The 19818-nt window shown below is 44.1% G+C and overlaps 1 protein-coding gene across 5 annotated transcripts in view; it reads left to right on the top strand.

Moving 5' to 3' along the window:
* TSPAN9 (tetraspanin 9) overlaps nt 1-19818 on the top strand; it is a 267323-nt gene that overhangs the window by 65125 nt on the left and 182380 nt on the right. The window lies entirely within an intron of this gene.

Genomic DNA, 19818 nt, shown 5'->3' with positions numbered 1-19818 from the left:
CTGTAGGGCTCTAGTCCTCATGCTCCCCCCCCCCCCCCAAAAGGTCAGGTTTTCAGGATATCCCTGCAGCAGCACAAGTGGGTTACATAAGCTTAAACAAAAAGAACTGATTGCGCCAAGTGACTAATACTAGGTGATTCGAATGGTGAATATTAATTGGTATAACCAGTATAACCAGTATGAATGTGTATAAACCACCAATATGGTGGAGATATAAATGGAAAATACAGGTACCAATGTGTAATAGTAGTGCAATGGGTTCTAACGTGACGACCAAGTGTGAGGACCCTATGTGGTCCTCGAAAAATGGGATGAAGACGATGGGTGTAAGATCCTAAATTGTAGTACAAGTCCGGTTGGGCTCCGTAGAAATGGCCGGATAACTGGGTATTCACAAAGGACTATTGCATTAGGGCGTTTAGAAGGAATCTTGCTGGAATATATGGTCTTAAAGGACAGTCCTAGCCCGATATGTGTCAATATATACGGGATCCACACAGGAAAGCCTCAGCATCTGAACCAGGCCAGGGAGAGCGCAATGAGTCACTCTTCCCCACCTCTACCTGGACTTGATTGGCTCTCTGATAAGGACAGGGTGGAAGAAGGGTAAAGAAAACAAGCTCTTCCCCACTCAGTGGCCACTAAGAAAATCAACCGGCCGACTACGTGAGATTGGAAACGGTTGTGAGTTTTTGAAGGTTGATCACGAGTACTGAGTATCTGCAAGCAAATAGATCCTGAAATTGCCACCACTAGTCCGTATACGTTGGTTCTGTTTCCGGTGCTTGATAAACATGATTCAAGCTCGCTGAGAAATGTATTCACAAGTGTGCCTGAACCTTTTATTTATTTTTAAGCATTTACTGGGAATTCACTACATTAATGTTTTATTGGTTAGTAAAGGCATTTGTTTTCATGCTTTTTCATAAACTAGCCCTTGAGAACAGTAAAAGAAAATGTGATAGTACTTAGTATTTTGAATATTGAATTTTTACAGTGCATTTAGCAGAATGGTGCAGTCTGTGGACTGTGTTCAATGTTGCCAAAATATGCAGATGGCACGGACAGTATATTGTACTGCACAACCTACAATCGCATGGTTAAGTGTATTTTAATATCAATTATTGTTAGTACATTTGACAGATGCTCTGTTATAATTTTGAGGCCCCTAACTTAATGATTTTGTTAGTAATAAACATTTATGGGATTTTATTTAAAAAAAAAATTAATTTTTTTTATTTTTTGTGCACAAGTCCGTTATTGTTCTGCTTACAATTGTCAGAATTGGCATCAGTGGTTTGAAACCATCTGGTGATCCCTATCAAATGGTGTCAAAAGTGACATTTGCTAACTCCACATGCACAACATAGCAATGCAAACATCTACAGTTTATTTTAAAGAAGGTTGCAGAATATTATTTGTTAAGAGATTAGAGCAAATACCTTATTGCATGTATTGGACGAATGGTGCAAATGCATGCAAAATATGTTCCCATGAAGGGTAAAGCAGTCTTGCAAAGTATAATGATGTGTACCTTAGTCCAGTGAAACATGGATAGTGAAGACGGCCACCATTGTGAATCTGCCATTCAAATATACATGAACCAGGAACAACCATTCCATGGCAGTACCTAAAAATGCTTAAAATTCACATTGCTTTGTTAATACTACAAACGGATACACTGACAGAAACAAGGGCAGCGTTTCGGGTCTGCAGCCCTTTGCGAAGTCAAAGATCCGTAGTCATACTAAGCCTCTATGAGTATTTAGATGTGCAGGTTTTCTACTACAAATCACATTTGGGCTGATTCATTCACAGCTAATGTCAATTGTGTTATGCAACTTTGCTCACACATTCTGTCGCAAGCAATGTTTCAAACGTATTTATCATAGAAGCCAAGGTTAAATACTGTATTACAAGCTAATTGCAGTAATACAGTGGTGGTCACGCACTAAATCTATTTATGTAATAAGGGGTTAACCACCGAGAGTTTGTGATGCTACCGATGTCTGCACAGCTCAACATTTCCATGTATGGGGCTCCCGAGTTGAAACTCTGGCAGTTTTAGATTGTTAGCTCCTTGAGGCAGGGACCTCCTTCTTATAGTCTCAGTTTGTCATATATATGTACTCTTTTTTCATACAATGCTATTGTCCTCCCTCCCACATTGTACTGCACTGCGGCATTTGTTAGTGCCAAACAAATTGAAGATAATAATCTCCATAGTTATTATTATTATTATCATCATCATTTATTTGTAAAGCACCAACATATTCCGCAGCGCAGTATATTACAAAAAACAGTTGCATGCAAGTGAGGCCGAACATGCACAAACGGATACAGAGAGGTGATGAGGGCCCTGCTCGTGGGAGCTTGCACCCTAGAGGGAATGAGGGATGATGTTGAAACAAGAAGGTAAGGTGGCTGCGCACTGTAGGATGGAATGTATCTCAGGTTGGAAAATGGCCCAGCCCGAGAGCTGACTCCATTAAGGTTTGAGGGGTGATGTTATATAGGGTAGAAACTGGTCCAGCTGCACAGCTGACTTCATTAAGGTTTTGGGGGGGGGGGGTGATGCTATATAGGGTAGAGACTGGTCCAGCTGCACAGCTGATTCGATTGAGGTTTGGGGAGGGGGGATGGGTGTTATATAGGGTAGAGAATGTCCAGCCACACAGCTGGACCCAATAATTATGTTTGTCCATAAATGTATACTAGTATCATGAGCATATTTGGAAGCAGAGAGTAGAGATGGGCGAATTTATCAACATTTGATTCCTTTTTTGAAGACAATTTATTTTATTTATTTATAAAATATTTTACCAGGAAGTAATACATTGAGAGTTACCTCTCGTTTTCAAGTATGTCCTGGGCACAGAGTAAAACAAATAATACATGGTTACAAATACAGTTACATAAATGAACAAGGTATACATTTATATACAAGACATTGCATGCACAGTTAAAGAAAATATATATTATGAGCGTATGAAACAGTTACAGACCAGATTAAAGTGTGAGACAGCCTTAGATTTGAAAGAACTTAAGCTGGTGGTGGATATGAGAGTCTCTGGTAGGTTGTTCCAGTTTTGGGGTGCACGGAAGGAGAAGGAGGAACGTCCGGATACTTTGTTGAGTCTTGGGACCATGAATAGTCTTTTGGAGTCTGATCTCAGGTGATAGGTACTGCATGTGGTAGGGGTGAGGAGCTTGTTCAGGTAGCTGGGTAGCTTGCCCAGAAAGTATTTGAGGGTGAGACAGGAAAGGTGAACTTTGCGCCTAGACTCTAGTGATGACCAATCTAGTTCTTTGAGCATTTCGCAGTGATGTGTGTTGTAGTTGCATTGGAGAACAAAACGACAAATTGAATTGTAGAGGGTGTCAAGTTTGCTAAGGTGGGTTTGAGGAGCCGAGCCATATACTATGTCTCCATAGTCAATAATTGGCATTAGCATCTGCTGTGCAATACGCTTTCTGACCAGGAGACTTAGGGAGGATTTGTTCCTGTAAAGTACCCCTAGTTTGGCATAGGTCTTGGTTGTCAGGGTATCAATGTGCATCCCGAATGTTAAGTGGGAGTCAAACCATAAGCCCAGGTATTTAAAACTAGTGACAGGTGTTAGGGTGGTTTTAGCGTTGGTTCTAATCAGGAGCTCAGTCACTGGAAGCTTTACAAATTTAGTCTTGGTCCCAAATACCATTGTTACAGTCTTGTCAGTGTTTAAAAACAGTTTGTTTTGGGAAATCCAGTTTTCGAGTCTCAAAAAGTAAGACTGAAGTATGTGTTGAAGGTCAGAGAGGCTATGGCTGTGTGCATACAGGATTGTGTCATCTGCATACATGTGTATTGAGGCTTCCTTACAAGCTGTGGGAAGATCATTAATGAACACTGAGAAGAGTAGGGGCCCCAGAACAGAGCCTTGCGGGACACCACAGGTGATATCCAGGGGGTTGGAGTTAGAGCCTGAGATGGACACATGTTGGGATCTTCCTGATAGGTAGGACTGAAACCAGTTTAAAGCATGTTTCCCTATTCCAGAGCTCTGGAGTTTGTTAAGCAGGATAGCATGATCAACTGTGTCAAAAGCCTTTGCAAAATCTAGGAATACTGCACCAGTGAGTTGTCCCCGTTCCATTCCACACTGGATTTCATTGCAAACTTTTAGCAGGGTAGTTACGGTGGAGTGTTTGGGACGAAACCCAGACTGGAATTGGCTAGGGAAATTTGTCTTGGTGTAGAACTCGCTTAATTGGGAGTGGACACATTTTTCCATAACTTTGGATAGAATTGGGAGAAGTGAGATTGGCCTGTAGTTTGAGACAGTGTTTTTGTCCCCACTTTTGAAGATTGGGACAACTCTGACAGTTTTCCAGGTCTTAGGGATATGGCCTGCAGACAGGATAGAGTTGACTATGGACGCAATTGGTTTGGCAATGGCTGGGGCACCAAGTCGTAGGAACCTAGATTGTAGTAAGTCGGGTCCACATTGGCTGCTTAGTTTTAGTTTGAGGAGCGCTTGTGTAATCTCCTCTTCAGATACTGGGCTAAATTGAAAATTGTGGGCAGTGTTGGGAGGGGGTGGGACTATAGGGGTACTCCCAGGATGAGATTCAGGTTTGGGGTTTGTGCTGCGTTTCGCTAATAAGTTAGTGGCACACCCCACAAAGTAATCATTGAATGCATTTGCAATGTCAGTGGGGTTTGTCAGAGTAATATCCCCCTTAGTGATATTACTTGGTTGTTGATGGTTAGGAGGCTGGAATATATTGTTGATAACCTTCCAGAAATTAGCTGGGTTTGATGTATTCTGGAGGAGATTGTCAGAGTAATATTGTGCTTTTGCATGCCTTGTTTGCCTTGTGCACACGTTCCGCAGGCATCTGTAGTGATTGAGATCCTTGGTAGTGCCAGTTACTTTGTAGCTTTTCCACAAGGCATCCCTGAACTGGTAGAGTGCTATAAGGTCAGGTGTAACCCATGGAAGGTGGGCCCCCCGTACCCTTATTTTGCGTAGTGGAGCATGGGTATCGCAGAGTTTTAAGAACTCGGATTGGAAATAGTCGAGCGCAGAATCAGGGTCGGGAATTAAATCGATTCTGTGCCATGGGCAGTTGGTAAGGTCATCCAGAAACTGTTGTGGGTTAAAGTTTTTAAATGTTCTAGTGAGGAGAACTTTGGGGCTTGAATGGGGCGGTTTAATTTTCCTTACACAGTACACTATTGCATGGTCACTGAAAATGTCAGGAAGGATGCCAGAGGATTGGATTCTGCTGGGGTTTGAGGAGAGAATCCAGTCTAGCAAGGAATGGTTATGCGACTTCAGGTTTATTCGTGTGGGTTGGGAAATGAGTTGCGATAGGTTAAGTGACTTGAGTTGTATCTGGATTTTGTGGTTTTTAGGGTCAAGCCAATTGAAGTTGAAATCCCCAAGAACTAGCAGCTCACTCTTCTCATTCAGAGAGGAAATCCCATTGGCTCCTGTACCATGTGATATGTTCCATTCTAAAAAGGATGTAACATCATCCCTTAAAGTGATGTCATATCCTTTTTAACTAATGGAATATATCACATGGTACAGGAACCAATGGGATTTAAGACAATCCCATTGGCTATACTGTAATACCATGTGATATAGCCATGTGGTTTTAAGGATGTACCTCCCTTGGAATTGTCATCCTTTAAAAAAAATTTTTTTTTAAAAGCCTGTTACATGATACAACGTCCAATCGGATTGAAGCTATACCATCTGACCCTAAAATGAGACATCACAGGCCCTATATAAGGTCTGTACGTCTCATTTTAGCGGAAGATCTCAACGTGGCAACATCCGTTTTGGATTCACCATGGGGTTTTGGATTAAAAGAAATAAAATAGAAGATAGAAGAAAAGAATGACTGAAGAAGATAGGAGAAAGAAGATGAAAGAAGGTTTTTGTACCTGATGCTGGTCTTCAAGGGGGATGGAGTCCGATTGCAGTGGATGAAGTCGTGGGTCGAGAGCTTCCTGATACGCCGGGATTCGAAAGGTGAAGCCATATATTGAATGTATGTAATTGTCTTTTTTCTTTTCTTTTTATTGTATTTAGTTCTGTTTATGTTTTTGATTGCAGATTGACTGCTGATGTATTAATCTGTGCCACAGATAAATACAGTGACAGGCAATGCATTTTTTGTCAAATGCTTGTTTTGAATTGGTTGTTATTTTTTCTCTTTCTGTTTATTGTTAGGATTGAATTGTTTGGAATTTGGATGGCTTGTTTTTAGTACATTTTAGGGTTGGTTAGCAGTTTAAATTAATTAATTGTTTTGTTGGCTAGTGCTTTTATTTCTTTAATTGGTTGGATAAGTGTTTATGTAATTGTATTCTTATGTTTTGGAATAACATAATTTTAATTATTTTGCTGTTTTAGTGATACACTGTAGATTAATTTTATTGATGTGTACTTTAGGCTGTTTAACTCTTTTATTGTTGGGGTGTTTAGGTGCTTGTGTATTTCTTTTATTATTGTGTCTTTTTGGCCTTAATGATTTGTATTAGGTTGATCATTGAGTGCTATAGTGGCTTCTCATGCCCATATTATGTGGGTATGATGTACCACCACTGTGCCAATCAATGGGTACAGGGTGGGTATAGTAGTCCTGGGGTGGGTGCTTAGGCCTCCCGGGTGGGTAGCGGGGGAGGTTGGGTTAACCCCAGTTAACCTCTTAATAACTACAGCTGTGATTAAAGGGTTAGGGGTCATTAGATTGTATTTTTTCTTGTACTTTTGCTGCCAACGGAGGACATGGACCTCGAGTATGGCGATGAGGATAATGTTTGATTTTATAATGGGCAAATGCACTATTATCCATGTGCGGATAATAGTAATTTTGCCCATTAATGTAATGTATGTGTTGGGGCGGGTGGGGGGATGGGGGTTGTTGGGGGTAGAGGAGGTGGGGATTAGTGTTGTGTTTTTGAATGTTTATTGTGGGTAGCAAGGAAGTGTATGAAGTTGGTATTTGGCCCTTGGTGGGTGTTTATACCTACTGGGTGGGTAGCAGGAGGGGTTAACCCCTTCATTACCTTAGGGGTATTAATGGCAAAGGTAATGAATGGTTAACTCCCCCCACATCCCCCACAAGGCCTAAACACCCACCAAGGGCCAAATACCACCCTAACCCATCCTCACTACCCATAATAAACATTCAAAAACACAATATATGTATATGTAGCAGAGTCGCCCCTCCTTACCTCCGGTGAGGGGGAGCTGCTGGGTTGCCTGCCGGAGCTCCACGCGAGTGGGGAGAAGTGGCAGCAGCCGTTTTGGACTGCTGTGCATGCACAGTTGCAATAGGCGTGGCGGACATCTTTAAATGGCTTCAAAAGTCCATAGAGACTACAATCCCCAGAATGCTTTGTGGGAATAGAGCGGTGGCCATCTTGGACTGGCTCTGCATAGCCTGAAGCGGGACTTCGAGTCCCAGAATCGTCGGGGGGAGGGAGATCAGGTGTGTTGTCCCAGCCAATGGGATTGAAGCAGCCTGAAAGGAACAGGCTATCCTCTGGGACATGGAGCCAGCGTGCTCTGTCGGACGGAGGCGGCAAGACAGAAGGGTAGTGTCCAGGGAGCAGTACTTCCTGGGCTAGGCCTAGATATTACCCCTAGGCCCCAGTTAGGCCCTGAGCTATAGTAGCGGAGTGTTGTAGGGAAGGCCCCAGATAGGGACTCTTCCCCTTATTGTTAGTTCTGCGCCGGTGAGCGGACAGCCACGTGGCGCCTTGCAGCCTGGTACCAGGTCATAGGATCCAGAGACATTGTGTGAGACCCTCCAGCTTGAGCTCACACTGCAAGGAGGATTAGGACCCTTTAGGAGAGAGGGGATTTGTGTTGGAGGCCCTGCTACATGGGACCCGCTCCAACCCATCGCGCCAAGCAGCACCTGGGTACTGGAGTATCCAGGCAGGTACCCAACGTGCACCTACATCTACAGGGGGTAGCGCTACCTCACATTTGGGTGGGATTGCTGAGACCGAACACCAGGGGTTATTGGTGCCACAGCACCCTCAGTACTTTGTGTGAACCACCACTTACTGGGTCAACCTGTTATAATGTGGGTACCATTTATTGTGTTTAGTGTGTGTACAGTAAAGCTTAATTATATACATACAGTATGTGCGGTGTATTACTTATTACTGTGTTGCTTCCTGTGGGGGTTATCCCGCCAACACTGGGATCCTTCATAGGTGGAGGCGCTGCACGCAAGGAGGAAGAGCTCACCTCAGACTTCCAGAGGCGGAGTCTTAGGCATACATACATTGTATATATATATGGGAAATGTGCAGCCCTTTTGAAGGTGTAAGGGCCGCACATGTGGCCCATGAAATATTTATCACGTTGCATACCACTGCTGTAGAAGGCAGTAATAAAAAGGTGCTGTTGCACATGTATTTTTTGTAAAGATTGCTTAACTGTACAATAAGAAGTCTGCTTTCACCTTTCCCTGCTCACTGAATTTCACATTGTCTATTATTCTTGAACATTGAGTGCAAACCCGCATTTAACATGTCTGCCAACCCTGCAAACAAAGAAGTCACAATTTGTTATGTTTTTTCTTCTCATAAGTATGGCTCATTTACTTAAATACTTTGGGGGAAACATGTCAAACCTGCCATCATGTCAGAATACAGTAGATCCGCAGGTTCCTACACTACCAATGTTATACTGTGTCCTTTGTATTTCCTCCACCGTATGGAGAAAAGACGAAACAAAACATTGATATATAGTGTAGTCAATAGCATGGGATGTAGGACATGTGTGATGCCTAAGGGGTTAACATTTAAACTGGGATTTTAAATACAAAAATAGAGGAGATCTGGGATTTTAAATGATATAGTGGGGGTACTCTGAGATTTTAAATATACATTTGTGGTATTCTGTACCCGTTAGCATCATGGCACTTTGATCACTCTCCTCCAGCCTAATACCTTCATGATTTTGTTTTTTTTGCATTAAATGTATTTAAAGACATTGTAAACAAGCCTCCAGAACCTTGTCAACTTTCAGAAGAGCCTTTGTGAACCGCAAGCTAATGTACTCCAAAATCTATTGTTCATTTTCATGTTGGTACAAAAAACATGTATAATAAAGAAAAATATTTGCCGAAAAGATGCCAAAAAAGGCAGCGTTTTTTAGTAGCCAGTGTAAATAGTTGATACACTGTCGCTTCTCCAATATCTCTCAACACATGAACAACCTGAAATGTAGTATCTAGTTCAACAGGACTTCAACTTCTAAACGTTCCTTTCTGTAATGGTCAAGTGCAGATAGACTGTAGTCATTGCAGTAGTGGTAAGATCTCATTCACTGAGAATGCAAACGTTGTGCCAGATCCCTTGCAGAACAATTTTCGACGTACACTTTGAAAATATTTTCACAAACGCCGGTACTTAAGTTTCACATTGAAAAGAAAAAAAAAAAATTCTATGCGCATATTTTACTTGGATGCCTAACTTTGACACATCAGAGCTCTGCCGGTATGAATCTTGATGATGTTCTCACATAATTTGCAGACGGACTCTCGATTGAAAAAAAAAAAAAAAGTGAGAAATGCAATTGTGTAAGTCATACTGATGAATGGGTCCCAACGGATGAAAGAACATTTGGTTGTCCTGGCTTAGTTGGAGCTAAATTTATACGCTGCTCCGTATAATGTTAGGGACCTCCCACATGCTATGGTATAAATATTTGTAGGTTGCTGCAAAGAAGCATTGCAGGTGTCATTCGAGATTAGTTTGTAGTGTATCTGAATAACGGTTGGACTTGCCAATACATATGTAGTGTAAAGTCTTTCTGCTCTGGTCCGTGTAATAGTATCTGTCACGGGAGAAATGTTGGGGGTCTATTTCTCAAAGTCTACCAGCTGTAAAACTGGGGCAAATCAAGGGCAAAAAACACTGCAATAATGCAAGAAAAAAAAGAAAAAAAAAAGACTTTTAATGGGATTTCTTTTCTTCGAAGAATCTGGTGTTATTTCCACCAGTTGTGCAGCTGGGAGAGTTTGACAATAAATACAATTTTCACATGGTACATTTATTCAAATGTACAAATAATTATTTCACTGGGTGAAATGTGGCAATCCAATTTATAAAAAAAAAAAAAGAGAGATCAAGAGCAACCCCCAAAACTACTGCTGAGCAGGCTGTTCCATCAGCACCTTGGGCCGCCGATAGCTGTCATATAGAACAGCACAGCTTATTAAATTTGGGCTCAAATGTTGTCAACCTTCAGTATTAAAGGAATCTGCAACACACAAAGTTAAATGCATTGCAAGCTCACCAGATCAAACGTGCAACACTGATATGGCTAATCAGTGTCTGGGGTATGATATATTTGTGTTATATTCTATAGAATGGTGTGATATATATATATATATATATATATATATATATATATATATATATATGCAAATATAGCTGTATGCTCATCTGCATGTCTTAGGCAGGTCTGCAACCCCGCCTTTCCCCATTATCACCCAGCATACAGCACTTCCACTGCAGCAAGGGATTCTGGGAAATGACATGCAAATGAGCACACAGTGTCACTTTTTGCCTCAATAACCATTTTTAACATGGTTCCCTATAGGCTTAAGCTTGCTGCATGGTCACAGCTTTGAGCACAGCCAGGGTTAAGGTGCATACCCAGAAAACCACCCACAGACAGCTGTTTCGACCTTGATGGGTCTCATCAGTGTGGGGTTGATTTTACTGGGAATGCAAGAGAGGCTATGGGATAGGCTAAACCATAATACTGAGTTAAGTTATGGTGAGTAAAAAAAGTGACAAAAACCCTCCACAGGGTATATATATATAGCCACCTTAACCCTGGCTGTGCTCATGTTAAAAATGGTTTTTGAAGCAAAAAGTGGCACTGTGTGCTCATTTGCATGTCATTTCCCAGAATCCCTTGCTGCAGTGGAAGTGCTGTGTGCTGGGTGATAATGGGGAAAGACGGGGTTGCAGACCTGCCTAAGACATGCAGATGAGCATACAGTTGTATTTACATATATATATACAGTGTTCGACAATTATATACATTTACACGCCCGGGGTGTGTGGATTTAACCCCCGGGCGAGTAAATATTGGCCCAAGCAGCACATGTGTATTTTTTAAATTTCCCGCGCTCGCGCTGCTGTTTTTCCCGCGCTGGAGAAAAAGAAAAAAAAAGCCGGACGCGGGTTCATGTTGTTGGGGGAGATTACCCCGCCTCCGGCTCTCTGAGCAGTGCCTTCGCTCCTTCCCCACCTCTCTCCCTCTCCCTGTGTCACCCTCTCCCTGTGCCACCCTCTCCCTGTGTCACCCTCTCCCTGTGTCACCCTCTCCCTGTGTCACCCTCCCTCTCCCTGTGTCACCCTCCCTCTCCCTGTGTCACCCTCTCCCTCTCCCTGTGTCACCCTCTCCCTCTCCCTGTGTCACCCTCTCCTCTCCCTGTGTCACCCTCTCCCTCTCTCTCCCTCTCCCTGTGTCACCCTCTCCCTCTCCCTGTGTCACCCTCTCCCTCTCCCTGTGTCACCCTCCCCCTCTCCCTGTCACCCTCCCCCTCTCCCTGTCACCCTCCCTCTCGCTGTGTCACCCTCCCTCTCCCTGTGTCACCCTCCCTCTCCCTGTATCACCCTCCCTCTCCCTGTGTCACCCTCCCTCTCCCTGTGTCACCCTCCCTCTCCCTGTGTCACCCACCCTCTCCCTCTCCCTGTGTCACCCTCTCCCTGTGTCACCCTCTCCCTGTGCCACCCTCTCCCTGTGCCACCCTCTCCCTGTGCCACCCTCTCCCTGTGTCACCCTCTCCCTGTGCCACCCTCTCCCTGTGCCACCCTCTCCCTGTGCCACCCTCTCCCTGTGCCACCCTCTCCCTGTGTCACCCTCTCCCTGTGTCACCCTCTCCCTGTGTCACCCTCTCCCTCTCCCTGTGCCACCCTCTCCCTGTGTCACCCTCTCCCTGGGTCACCCTCTCCCTGGGTCACCCTCTCCCTGTGTCACCCTCCCTCTCCCTGTGTCACCCTCTCCCTCTCCCTGTGTCACCCTCTCTCTCCCTGTGTCACCCTCTCCCTGTCCCTGTGTCACCCTCTCCCTCTCCCTGTGTCACCCTCCCCCTCTCCCTGTCACCCTCCCTCTCCCTGTGTCACCCTCCCTCTCCCTGTGTCACCCTCCCTCTCCTTGTGTCACCCACCCTCTCCCTGTGTCACTCTCTCCCTGTGTCTCCCTCTCCCTGTGTCACCCTCTCCCTCTCCCTGTGTCACCCTCTCCCTCTCCCTGTGTCACCATCTCCCTGTCCCTGTGTCACCCTCTCCCTCCCTCCCTCTCCCTGTGTCACCCTCTCCCTGTGTCACCCTCTCCCTCTCCCTGTGTCACCCTCCCCCTCTCCCTGTCACCCTCCCCCCTCCCTGTCACCCTCCCTCTCCCTGTCACCCTCCCTCTCCCTGTCACCCTCCCTCTCCCTGTGTCACCCTCTCCCTGTGTCACCCTCCCTCTCCCTGTGTCACCCTCTCCCTGTGTCACCCTCTCCCTGTGTCACCCTGCCTCTCCCTGTGTCACCCTCTCCCTGTGTCACCCTCTCCCTGTGTCACCCTCTCCCTCTCCCTGTGTCACCCTCTCCCTCTCCCTGTGTCACCCTCTCCCTCGCCCTGTGTCACCCTCCCCCTCTCCCTGTGTCACCCTCCCTCTCCCTGTGTCACCCTCCCTCTCCCTGTGTCACCCTCCCTCTCCCTGTGTCACCCTCCCTCTCCCTGTGTCATCCACCCTCTCCCTCTCCCTGTGTCACCCTCTCCCTGTGTCACCCTCTCCCTGTGTCACTCTCTCCCTCTCCCTGTGTCACCCTCCCTCTCCCTGTGTCATCCTCCCTCTCCCTGTGTCACCCTCTCCCTGTGTCATCCTCTCCCTGTGTCACCCTCTCCCTCTCCCTGCGTCACCCTCTCCCTCTCCCTGCGTCACCCTCTCCCTCTCCCTGCGTCACCCTCTCCCTCTCCCTGTGTCACCCTCTGCCTCTCCCTGTGTCACCCTGTCCCTCTCTCTCCCTCTCCCTGTGTCACCCTCTCCCTCTCTCTGTGTCACCCTCTCCCTGTGTCACCCTCTCCCTGTGTCACCCTCCCCCTCTCCCTGTCACCCTCCCTCTACCTGTCATCCTCCCTCTCCCTGTAACCCTCCCTCTCCCTGTGTCACCCTCCCTCTCCCTGTGTCACCCACCCTCTCCCTCTCCCTGTGTAACCCTCTCCCTGTGTCACCCTCCCTCTCCCTGTGTCACCCTCCCTCTCCCTGTGTCACCATCCCTCTCCCTGTGTCACCCTCCCTCTCCCTGTGTCACCCTCTCCCTCTCACCCTCTCCCTGTGTCACCCTCTCCCTCTCACCCTCTCCCTGTGTCACCCTCTCCCTGTATCACCCTGTCCCGCTCCCTGTGTCACCCTCCCTCTCCGTGTCACCCTCTCCCTGTGTGACCCACCCTCTCCATCTCCCTGTGTCACCCTCTCCCTGTGTCACCCTCTCCCTGTGTCGCCCTCCCCCTGTGTCGCCCTCTCCCTCTCTGTCGCACTCTCTTCTTCGCTCTCTCTGTCGCACTCTCTTCTTCGCTCTCTGTTGCACTCTCTCTTTGTCTCTCATTCTCTCAGTGTGTGTGTCTCTCTTTCTCTCTCTTTCTCTGCGTGTCTCTCTTTCTCTGTGTGTCTCTCTTTCTCTCTGTGTGTGTGGGGGTGTGCCGCTCTCTGTGTGTGTGTGTGTCTGTCTGTCTGTCTGTCTCTGTCTCTCTGTGAAGCGCCGACGTCCAGACACTGGTTAAGGGGTTCAGGAAACTAGTCATTCACATCTGGCTTTTATTTCTAGATCCGACATTGACACACAGACACACACACACGACTAATTGTAGTATAATGTAATACAATAAATACATTTGTCAAAAACGAATGTTGTTCTGACTAGGAATTTATTAAATGTATTTTATTTATATATTTTATTTTAAAGCGGGGTTGGGGGCGGGACTAGGGGCGGAGTTGGGGGCGGAGTTGGGGGAGGGACTAGTGGCGAGTAGATTTTTTGGTTGGGCGAGTAGATTTTTGGGTTCTAAAGCACTCCCTTGATAAAGGTCCTGTTTTTAGGACCGAAACGTTGGTGTTTTGTGCCTGCTTCACTAATACAATTCTTTTTGCTAACAAGTGTGCTGTCTCTTCCTTGCTGTGCCTGCTTTGGATTCCCTGGATTCTCTGGTCTGCCTGGTAAGGAGCCTTTGATTATATTCATTCATATGGGACTAAGCACCTGTCTTCATCTGTATTTGTGTGCCATCTGCTCTGTTACCTATATATATATATATATATATATATATATATATATAAAATCAAAAAATAAATAGATGATTATTGACGCTCGGCTAACACGGTACTGATACCTCTACATATATATATATATATATATATGAACAACACAGAAGCAAGCCTGCAACAGACTAAATATAAAGAAACCGAAATCAGTAGAATCGCCTATAAAGAAATAATAACAATAGGATACTGACGGTGCTGGGGATAAAGCATATATGAAAACAAAAATAGAAACAAAGTGTCCCACGTAAAGCACTCTGGTGTAAACAAGTATAACAAATTTATTAAAGACACATCACATAACATACAAACATAATAAAATCACTCTCTCACACCTCCAAAAAGTACGGAAAAACAGACACATGCAACCTGTAATAATAGTGGGAACCAAAGCTAAAGCCAGAAATTTATAAGCAAAATAATAATCAAATGACACATAATATCAGAAGGGTGAGGCTCAAATAAAGCCTCCCTTCTGTAGACTGGTCGGTCAACAAGGAAAAAGCTGCTCAGTTGAGAATGCTGATACCAAGACCTAGCTAAGGCAAAGACCCATGACAACAAATCCTGCTACAGCATGAATATGCACACACAAGCTGTTGCTATACCATTGTAAAGGACAGCACAATGTCTAGATCCTGCTGCAATAATAACTAACAGGCAGTGCAGAATAGCTGAAAAATATATGCTGTAAAATAGAAAAACAGTGTAATGTGCATATGATGTTAAGGGCTGAAAAGGGACGGTGGTGGTGAGCAGCAGCAGTGTAAAAATCAGTGTCCTGTGTGAACTTCACATTGAAATGGGATGCAGTCAGTGCAGAGGATACTTAGCTCCCACGGAGAATCTCCTTAATAGTACAGAGTCTGATGACTAGGAGCCCAAGTAGGAACAACCCGAAGACCCGGTGCCTTCGTCTTCGCCGTCGCCGTCTGATGATGCGAATAACGTGAGGAGCGTGGAAGCGTGGAGGCAAAGAACAGGACACGCTGCTGAATAACCAAAATGTATTGAGCCAAAGCAGGAGCAGGAACAGGAACATGCAGCAGATGAGGGTGTTCAGAGGAGAGTGAGGACAGGAAACGCAAGCCTCGACGTACGTTTCGTCACTCCTTTTTCAAGAGGCTTATATATATGTATGTATATATATATATATATATATATATATATATATATATATATATATATATATATATATATATAGGAAAAAACACAGGCGCACCCCTAGTGTATTATCGTTAAAAACAATGTTTATGGGACATAAAATTCAGACAAATGCCCACTCACAAAAATAGCAGGAAATCAAGCGTGTATGAGAATAATCTCAATCACCAAGTGCGCGGTCCTTTCACTGCACCTGAGGAACCCAGCGTTCTCCAACGTCGCCTCTCCACCCTGGCGTGGCTAAAAGTGTGTGGTTACACTCACAGAGCTAAGGACTTGGTAGCTGTGCATGAGTGTCCGAGGTTCCCAGCGATCCAGCTATACCATTGCGTGCACGAACATTTGAACTGCTGGTTTCCGGAGGGTATCACTTCCGGGTGCAGAGGTACCGGGTTCCGCTTCCGCAGAGGGTGGAGAGGCGACGTTGGAGAACGCTGGGTTCCTGAGGTGCAGTGAAAGGACCGCGCACTTGGTGATTGAGATTATTCTCATACACGCTTGATTTCCTGCTATTTTTGTGAGTGGGCATTTGTCTGAATTTTATGTCCCATAAACATTTTTTTTAACGATTATACACTAGGTGTGCGTCTGTGTTGTTTTTTTCTCTTTCTAGATATCTACAGGGACTGGTGATCCCATTATCGGGCTGCAGTCACCTTGGTGAATTATGCTTTGGGACTAAATTGGACACTCATCGATTGGTCATATTATTTTTCATTTTTTACTTATTTTATATTTTTTATATGCATTATTTTAATATTGTGCACATGCCATTTATGTTTTAATGACTAGCGGTTATATTAGATATATCACACATATTTACCCTAGGATTGCTTTTGTTACACCTGTTGGGTATTTAAGTAATCAGCTTATTTCTAGACGTTAATATTTCACATCACAACCTATGTGGGATATATAAGGCGCTACTTTTTAGGTCTTTTTTTGTATATATATATCTATATATATATATAGATATATAGATATATATACATACATACACACACACACATACATACATACATATATACACACACACATACAGGGCTTGACAAATTATCCAAAAAGCTACTCGTCCAACCAAAATAGCTACTAGCCACGCTCCCACTTAAAAAATTGAATAAATTCCTAATAAGAACTACTAACAACCTTTGTTTTTGACGTAAGTTTATTGTATTACATTTATACTTTACTACAATTAGTCCTTGTTACAGTACATAGTTGCATAGTAGATGAGGTTGGAAAAAGACATACGTCCATCAAGTTTAACCTATGCTAAATTTAGACGACAGATACTTTATCCTATATCTATACTTATAGTATATTAATCCAGAGGAAGGCAAACAAAAACCGCAGTGACATATCATCCAATGATATCTCATAAGGGGAACAATAAATTCCTTCCTGACTCCAAGAATTGGCAATCAAATTACTCCCTGGATCAACATGCTTCTCATGTTTACTTATTTGGTATATCCCTGTATACCCTTCCTTTCTAAAAAGATGTCCAACCTTTTTTGGGAAGATATCTGTTGGATAATATATAGCTTTCTTCTACGAAGCACAGTACATAAAAACGGTACAGGAGGTTACAATACTGCGATCACAATGGGAAGTCCTGCGCGTGCACGTGGAAGAATGTACTGACACGTGCGTTTCGCTGAGGAACGCTTTCTCAAGGCCAGTACGAAGGGGGCTCCAGGGGAACATATGCGCTGCCCTGCTCTGGCACAATGAAAGCTCCGACAGATCCAATGATCTAACGGAGCTCCTCTTCCCAAAGGGGTATTCTATTCAGGCACCGTCAGTTTCTATTAGTATACATATATGAACATACTTACCATTCTACCCTTATACCTACAGTAGTATTACTGTCAGCCAGGTCCTTCACTTAGGCAGTAGCAGAGCTATACTAATTACTCGCTACAGTGTTATTCAGTACAATAACCCTACCCTGGGGTTATTTAGGTACAGTTTATAGATTAGACTGCGGTGTTCATTGAACGTATTTACCATTCTACCCTTATATCTAGTACTACTGTCAGCCAGGTACCTCACTTAGGCAGTAGCAGAGCTATACTTATTATTATTTGATACAGTGTTATTCAGTACAATAACCGTACCATGGGGTTATTTAGGCACTAGTTTGTAGATTAGACTGCGGTGTTCAGTTCAGCTGCACTAATTAGCTCCAGTGTTCTCCTTATTTGACACTTTCTTTCACTTTCACCTAAAACGGTGTGTCGGTATGTTGCGGTCTCCCTCCTTTTGCTGATGGGAACTGCAACAATGTCCTAACTATTATGCAGCTGTTTACTACTCTGAGTTTTTAGTGTCTGCACGGATCTGCTATACTAAGATCCATGCTCACACATTTGTCTATAGTACTCACACGCTATTGATTTATTAACCGTTGCAAGTTAATTTGGATTCATTTATAAAGCAGGCGTCAGTTCAGAGACTTTTTGCCAACTTGTTTTAATTTTGGTTCACTTAGACCCTGTTGTGTTCTTGGACACATGATCACACAGATCATATTTACATATGGTGATCAAATCAGAATCCACCGGGTTCTACGAACAGCTATAGGCATTTTTACCATGGTTTTTTATCCATATTCCCCTTCTTTACCCTTTTTTCCTTGGTAGTTGGTTTTATAGAGTCATACACCAAGGCACAGTGTTCAATACTATAACACTGTATTTAGGATTGTTCCCTATGCAAGGTTATTACACTCCTATTGGTTCTGCAATGCGCCATTGGACTGTTTATTTTAAAGCCCTGTATTTTATCGTTTGTCCATAATAAAATATTTTTAATTCATACACTCATCATCGAAGTTCAGTGAGAGAGTGCTATTTAAATTGGGGTTCTTCTCCTTTATAGTTAGCTATACCCTTGTTGCCCCAATTACCACCATCACACTTACATTATTACATACAGTAAGCTGAAGCAGGGTTTTTTCTTTAGTTCGTCTCAAACTTTTTGGAATACCTTCTTAGCACCACCCTCTGGTATTTGCAGATCCCCTTCAGGAATTTCTTTCAAAATACCAAAAATAGAGGCTTAGTTTATTTCCACTGGATTGCAATGCTATTTCAATCCCCTCACTTGCAAACCCAGGTGTTGACCGCAGATACCTTCAGTGCTATAAAACGAGACCTGGTCAGTGGCCATAAAAACAATTCTTGTATTTTTAAGACAATTTGCAATTTAATTCTGGTGTGCCCAATTTTATTCAAATACTTTGTTTATTACAATTTATTATTATTATTATTATTATGTTATATTGTTAAGATTTGTATAGGGTGTTCTCTTGTATGGTGGGATGAAAGGGTTAAGAAAATGTGTAATTATCTCACTTCCGGGTAATGTATGTAAGCAACTGGAAATTGTTTTGTGTATCCCTGCTCTTGAGAAAGCCCTCTGTGTAGGGTGAAACGCGTTGAGCTGTTTTGATCGTCCAGAATTTTGATAATAAAGAGAAATATTTATTTTACGTTGGACTGTTTACTGTATTTCCTCGATTCTAAGACGCACCTTTATTCCCCCCATTTTCACGTCTGAAATCGGGATGCGTCTTATAAGCGATGTTTAAAAAAAAATTAAAACAAAAAAGTGTCTGCTAGGGGGCACTACTGAAGTACCGGCATACCTCCTCCTTTTCACTTACCAGGTTTACCGACGGCAGGAGAGGTCCATGTTATTGGAGGAATTAAGTTGACAGTGGGCGTGCGGCGGCTGGAGAGGTCCCATGTCAGCGGAGGAATTAAGCGTGCGGCGGCAGGAGATGTCCCATGTCTGCAGAGGAATAAAGTTAAGGCAGCGGGCGGGTGCCGGAGAAGACCATCAGACCGGAGCAGGAGGAGAATGGCATAGAACGGCTGGGGAGGAGCGCACTGTAACACCGGAAGTTGACCGATGTCCGATTTCCAGCGATACAGTGCACTCCTCCCCAGCTGTTCTCCTATGCCACTCTCCTCCTGCTCTGGTCTCATGGTCTGATGGTCTTCTGCCGCCCGCCCGCTGTCTTAACTTCATTCCTCCGCTGATATGTGACCTCTCCTGCCGCCGCCGCATGCTTCATTCCTCCGCTGACATGGAACCTCTCATGCCGCCACACTCCCACTGTCAATTTCATTCCTCAATGACATGGCCCTCTCCTGACGCCGCCGGTAAACCTGGTAAGTGAGAAGTAAATTTCCTCGATTGTAAGTGCCAAATCAATGGTGCGTCTTAAATCGATTGCGTCTTACAATCGAGGAAATACAGTAATTTTTTCCTTTATATTTATATATATATTTGTAATCAAGTT

Source organism: Ascaphus truei, chromosome 5 (assembly GCF_040206685.1).
Source record: "Ascaphus truei isolate aAscTru1 chromosome 5, aAscTru1.hap1, whole genome shotgun sequence".
Taxonomy (NCBI): Eukaryota; Metazoa; Chordata; class Amphibia; order Anura; family Ascaphidae; genus Ascaphus; species Ascaphus truei.
This window is presented reverse-complemented; position numbering and strand designations above follow the sequence as displayed.